Source organism: Balaenoptera physalus (genome assembly GCF_965194825.1).
Source record: "Balaenoptera physalus genome assembly, chromosome: 10".
NCBI classification, from domain to species: Eukaryota; Metazoa; Chordata; class Mammalia; order Artiodactyla; family Balaenopteridae; genus Balaenoptera; species Balaenoptera physalus.
In genome coordinates this window covers 65,727,505-65,734,648 of record NC_138889.1, presented here as the reverse complement: position 1 = coordinate 65,734,648, position 7,144 = coordinate 65,727,505, and positions in this window count along the sequence as shown.

Below are 7,144 nucleotides of genomic sequence, written 5' to 3'. Positions count from 1 at the left end.
TGGCGCTCCTACCTCTCTTTTGGTGTGGGGCTAAGAAAAAGGCTCAGGGGACTGAAGATAAAGTAGCTTCTGAGTCCTCCTTGCTTGAACGAATTCCATTTCAGTATCTTTTTCCATAGTTTAGTGAAATAAAATTGAGTGCAAAGCAGATAGCCATTGAGTGTGGCTCTGTGGGGGACCTGCTAGACAGGTAGAAGGCCTTGGCCTGCCCCATGTGTGAATTGGCATCTTGTGTCCTTGGGGGGTCACAATGGTCAAAAATACTGGGGCAGAACTCCAGGAGAATCCAAGGGGGCTCGTGTCAACTCCCAGTTTCTCTTGAACCCCTTTCTAGAGTGTTGTTTTTAAGGTCACACCTATCAGAGGGCTCAGGCACCCTCCATGTGCACTCTTTCTTCTCTTGTAGGAGACCATTGAAATGGAAATGGTGTTAAAAATACACATCAGGGCAATAGTCAAGGTGGGCTCCAAGAATCCTGGACTCCCTGCACTTTACACCACAAGTGGAGGTAAGGGGTGCTTCTTTGTTAAGGATCCTCTAAATGCCAGGCCCAATTCTGGTGTGGTCAGGTAGGGGTGGTTAGTACAGCAGCTTCTGAACTTACAAACAAAATTAGGTTCCTGAGGCTATTCCTTAAATCCTTCATATTTATTGCAAAGGGTATAAGTGTTCACTATCACCATCTGTTGTTTGTGGTCAGGATGACATGCTGTTGCTTTGTTATCTGTGAGTGGATAAAACCACTTCTGCTCTTGATTTTTTTTATTACTTCTGCTCTTGAAGTATAGTTGATTTAATTTATAATGTTTCAGGTGTACAGCAAAGTGATTCAGTTGTTTGTGTGTGTGTGTGTGTATATATTATATATTCTTTGTCAGATTCTTTTCCATTATAGGTTTTTACAGGATATTGCGTATAGCTCCCTATGCTATACAGTAGATCTTTGCTATTTTATATATAGTGGTGTGTATCTGTTAATCCCAAATTTATCCCTTCCCTCCCTTTCCCCTTTGGTAACCATAAGTTTGCTTTCTATGTCTATGAGTCTATTTCTCTTTTGTGAATAAGTTCATTTATATCATTTTTCTAGAATGCATATATAAGCGATATCATATGATATTTCTTTCTCTGACTTACTTCATTTAGTATGTTGCTGCAAATGGCATTATTTCATCATTTTTTATGGCTGAGTAATATTCCATTCATCTGTTGATGGACATTTAGATTGCTTCCATGTTTGCCTTGTGTAAATAGTGCTATGAACACTGGGGTGCATGTATCCTTTTGAATTAGAGTTTTCTCCAATATATGACCAGGAGTGGGATTATGGGAACATATGGCAACCCTATTTTTAGTTTTTTGAGGAACCTCCATACACTTCTCCATAGTGGCTGCAGCAATTTACATTCCGACCAACAGTGTAGGAGGGTTCCCTTTTCTCTACACCCTCTCCAGCATTTATTATTTGTCGATTTTTTGATGATGGCCATTCTGACCAGTGTGAGGTGGTACCTCATTGTAGTTTTGATTTGCATTTCTCTAATAATTAGTGATGTTGAGCATCTTTTCATGGGCCTGTTGGCCTTTTGTATGTCTTCTTTGGCGAAATGTCTATTTAGGTCTTCTGCCCATTTTTTTGTTTTTTTGTTTTTTTTTTCTGATATTGAGCTGTATGAGCTGCTTGTATATTTTGGAAATTAAGTCCTGTCAGTTGCATCATTTGCAAATATTTTCTCCCATTCTGTAGGTTGTCTTTTTATTTTGTTTATGGTTTCCTTTGCTGTGCAAAAGCTTTCAGGTTAATTAGATCCTATTTGTTTATTTTTGCTTTTGTTTCCATTACTCTAGGAGATGGATCCAAAAAAATATTGTTGCCGTCTATGTCAAAGAGTGTCCTGCCTATGTTTTCTTCTAGGAGTTTTACAGTATCTGGTCTTACATTTAGGTCTTTAATCTATTTTGAGTTTATTTTTGTGTATGGTGTTAGGGAGTGTTCTAATTTCATTCTTTTACATGTAGGTGTCCAGTTTTCCCAGCACCATTTATTGAAGAGACTGTCTTTTCTTCATTGTATATTCTTGCCTCCTTTGTCGTAGATTAATTGACCATAAGCATGTGGGTTTATTTATGGGCTTTATATCCTGTTCTATTGATCTATGTATCAGTTTTTTTGCCAGTATCAAACTGTTTTGATTACTGTAGCTTTGTAGTATGGTCTGAAGTCAAGGAGCATGATTCCTCCAGCTGCATTCTTCTTTTTCAAGATTGTTTTGGCTATTCAGGTTCTTTTGTGTTTCCGTATGAATTAAAAAATTTTTGGTCTAGTTCTATGAAAAATGCCACTGGTAATCTGATAGGGATTGCACTGAATCTGTAGATTGCCTTAGGTAGTCTGGTCATTTAAACAATACTGATTCTTCCAATCCAAAAACACGGTATGTCTTTCCATCTGTGTCATCCTCAATTTCTCTCATCAGCCTCCTATCAGTTTTCACAGTACAGGTCTTTTGCTTCCTTAGCTGGGCTTACTCCTGGTTATTTATTCATTTTGTTGCAATGGTGAAAGGGATTATTTCCTTAGTTTCTCTTTCTGATATTTCATTGTTAATGTATAGAAATGCAACAGATTTCTGTGTATTAATTTTGTATCCTGCAACTTTACTGAATTCATCGATGACTTCTAGTAGTTTTCTGGTGGCGCCTTTAGTATTTTCTATGTATAGTATCATGTCATATGCAAACAGTGACCATTTTACTTCTTCCTTTCCAATTTGGATTCCTTTTATTTCCTTTTGTTCTCTGATTGCTGTGGCTGGGACTTCCAAAACTATGTTGAGTAAAAGAGGTGAGAGTGGACATCGTGGTCTTTTTCCTGATCTTAGAGGGAATGCTTTTAGCTTTTCACTGTTGAGTATGATGTTAGCTGTGAGTTTGTCATATATGGCCTTTATTATGTTGAGGTATGTACCCTCTATGCCCACTTTCTGGAGAATTTTTATCATAAATGGATGTTGAAAGCTTTTTCTACATCTGTTGAGACGATTATATGGTTTTTATTCTTCAATTTGTGAATGTGGTGTATCACAATGATTGATTTGTGGATATTGAAAAATCCTTGCAGCCCTCAGATAACTCCCCTTGATTATGGTATACAATCCTTTTAATGTATTGTTGGAGTAGGTTTGCTAGTATTTTGTTGAGGATTTTTGCATCTATGTTCATCAGCAATATTGGTTTGTAATTTTTTTTGTGATATTTTTGTCTGGTTTTTGTATCAGGGTGATGGTGGCCTCAGAGAATGAGTTCAGAAGCATAGGTGTTATCTTTTCTTTAAATGTTTGATAGAATTCACCTGTGAAGCCATCTGGTCCTGGACTTTTGTTGGGAGTTTTAAAATTACTGATTCTATTTCAGTACTGGTAATTGGCCTGTTCATATTTTCTATTTCTTCTTGGTTCAGTCTTGGGAGATTGTACCTTTCTAAGACTTTGTCCATTTCTTCTAGCTTGTCCATTTTATTGGCACATAGTTGCTCAGAGTAATCTCTTATGATCCTTTGTATTTCTGTGGTGTCAGTTGTAACTTCTTTTTCATATCTAATTTTATGGATTTGAGTCCTCTGCCTTTTTTTTCTTGATGAATCTGGCTAAAGGTTTATCAATTTTGTTTATCTTCTCAAAGAACAAGCTTTTAACTTCATTGACCTTTGCTATTGTTTTGTCTCTATTTCATTTATTTCTGCTCTGATCTTTATGATTTCTTTCCTTCTACTAACTTTGGATTTTGTTTCTTCTTTCTCTGATTGCTTTAAGTGTAATGTTAGGTTGTTTATCTGAGATTTTTCTTGTTTCCTGAGGTAAGCTGGTATCACTATAAACTTCCCTCTTAGCACTGCTTTTGCTGCATCCCACAGGTTTTGGAATGTTGTGTTTTCATTTTCATTTGTCTCCAGGTATTGATTTCTTCATTGATCCATTGGTTGTTTGTTTAGTAACAACCTCCACGTGTTTGTTTTTTTCAGTTTTTTTTTATAGTTGATTTCTAGTCTCATAGCCTTGTGGTTGGAAAAGATGCTTGATATGATTTTAATTTTCTTAGATTTACTGAGACTTGTTTTGTGGCCCAGCATGTGATCTATCCTGGAGAATGTTGCGGGTGCATTTGAAAAGAATGTGTATTCTGCTGCTTTCGGGTGGAATGCTCTATAAATATAAATTAAGTCCATTTGGTCTAATGTGTTATTTAAGGCCTGTGTTTCCTTATTGATTTTCTGTCTGGATGACCTGTCCATTGATGTAAGTGGGGTGTTAAAGTCCACTATTATTTTGTTACTATCAATTTCTCCTTTTATGTTTGTTAACATTTGCTTTATATATTGAGGTGCTCCTATGTTGGGTGCATATATACTTACAGTTGTTATATCTGCTTCTTGGATTGATCTCTTGATCATTACGTAGTGTCCTTGTCTCTTTTAACAGTCTTTAAAGTCTATTTTGTCTGATCTAAATACTGCTACTCCAGCCTTCTTTTGATTTCCATTTGCATGGAATACCTTTTTCCCTCCACTCCCTTTCAGTCTGTATGTGTCTCTAAATTTGAAATGAACCTCTTTTAGGCAGCAAATGTGTGGATCTTGTTCTTGTGTCCATTCAGTCACTCTGTGTCTTTTGGTTGGAGCATTTAATCTATCTACATTTAAGGTAATTATTGATATGAATGTTCTTATTGCCATTTTGTTAATTATTTTGGACTTATTTTTGTAGGTCTTTTTTTCCCTTCTTTTGGTCTCGTGACTATCTTTAGTGTTACGTTTGGATTCCTTTTTCTATTTTGTGTGTATTTCTATTATAGATATTTGGTTTGTAGTTACTGTGAGGTTTTTGTATAGCAGTCTATATGTATACATGATTCTTAAGTTGCTGATCTCTTACTTTCAAATGCACTTCATATACCCTGCAATTGTACTCTCCCCACCCTCACAATTACTCTTTCTGATATATTTTACATCTAATTGTTTTGTGTATCCCTTAATTGCGGCTACAGATGGTTTTACCACTTTTGTATTTTAACTTCCCTGCTAGCTTTGTGTGGCTGATTTCCTACCTTTACTGTATGTTTGCCTTTACTGGTGAGCTGTTTCAGTCCCTAATTTTCATGTTTCCTGTAGTGGCCTTTTCTTTTTTCCCTAGAGAAGTTCCTTTAACATTTGTTGTAAAGCTAGTTTGGTGGTGCTGAATTCTTTTAGCTTTTGCTTGTCTATAGTTTTCGATTTCTCCTTCAAATCTGAATGAGAGCCTTGGTGGGTATTCTTGGTTGTGTTTTTCCCTTTCAACACTTTAAATATATCTTGCCACTCCCTTCTGACCTGCAGAGTTTCTGCTGAAAATTAGCTGATAGTTATGGGCATTCCTTCATGTTATTTGTTGCTTTTCCCTTGCTGTTTTTTTAGTATTCTCCCTTTAGCTTTAATTTTTGTCATTTTGATTCGTGTCTTGGTGTGTTTCTCTTTAGGTTAATCCTGTATGGGACTCTGCACTTCCTGGACTTGGGTGACTGTTTCCTTTCCCAGGTTAGGGAGGTTTTCAGCTATTATCTCTTCAAATATTTTCTCGAACCCTTTCTCCTCCTTTTGGGACCCCTATAATGCAAATATTAGTGCAGTTGATGTTGTCCCAGAGGTCTCTTAAACTAGCCTCATTTCATTTTTTCCTTTTTTCTATTCAGCAGTGGTGATTTCCTCTACTGCCTCATTTTGTCTATGTTGCTATTTGTATTTTTATATATGTGGTAAGTTAGTTATGTTTCTCAACCTTGGATAAGTGGCCCTCTGTAGGAGGCATCCTGTGCATCACAGCAGTGCACATCCCTCTTGTCACCCAAGCCATGTGCTGTAGGGTTCCCCCTGAGAGAGCTGTGTGGGTCCTTCTGTCGTGGCAGACTGACCATGTAGGCAGTCTGGGAGGCTTGGTTGAGCCCTAGTCTGGTTGGTTGTGAAACCCTAGGGGCCCCTGGGGCTAGCAGTGGCTCACTGGTGGGTGGAGTCAGAGTCCCAAAGACTCTGGGGCTGCTGCCCACCACTGGCAGGTGAAGCCAGATCCTGGGGTTAGTGCCAGATACTGGCAGGCAGAGCTGTTTCCTGGGGTCTCTAGCTGCAGCATCCAGGGACCCCAGAGCTCATTTGTGGAAGGGGCACCAGTTCCTGACACAGTTGAATATGGGGTCCTGTGTGTCAAGGTTGGTCTGCTAGTGGGCAGGGCCAGGTCCCAGGGTAGGGTCTGGCCTGTGTTGGGGAATCAGTTTTCTTGCTTCAGGTGTCTGCTGCCTGGTGGTTGAGGCTGGTCTAGAGGTTTGTGGAGGCTTCCTGGTAGGAGGGGTCAGTGCCTGTCCACTGGTGAGGGGAGCTGGGTCTTGGCCCTCTGGTGGGCAGGAGTGTGTCTAGCAGTGAGCCCAGAGGCAGCTGTGGGCTCTTTAGTCTGTAGGCAGCCTGTCTGCTGATGGGTGAGGCTGTGTCCCCACCTAGTGAGTTGTTTGGCCTGAGGCATCCCAGGCATTGTCACCGGTAGGCTGTTGGGTGGGGCTTGTCTTGGAGCTAATGAGCCAAGATGTCAGCTGCCAACATCAACCATGTTCACTCTCCTGAATGCTCCCCAGTATGGCTGCCACCAGTGTCTCTGTCCCCAGGGTGAACTGCCCCCGCCCCCTGCCTCCCAGGAGACCCTTCTAGACCACCAGGTAGGTCTGGCCCAAGCTCTTATCAAATTACTTTTGCTGTGTGTCCCTGTGCATGTGAGATTTGGCATGTGCCCTTTGAGTGGAGTCTCTGTTTCCTATGGGGCTCCTGCAATTAAGCCCCACTGGCCTTCAAAAACAATTGCTCTGGTGGGGCTCATCTTCCTAGTGCTGGACCCCCAGGCTTGGTAGCCTGATGTAGGGCTCAGAGCTCTTGCTCCTGTGGGAGAATCTCTAATATAATTATTTTCCAGTTTGCAGGTCGCCCACCCTGGCAGGGGTGGTGGGGGGTGTAAATGGGAGTTGATTATGTTGCAAGCCCACCCTTCCTACCTGTTTTGTTGTGGTTCCTTCTTTATATGTCTTTAGCTGTAGAAGATCCTTTCTGGTAGGTTCCAGTCTTTTTCATCGATG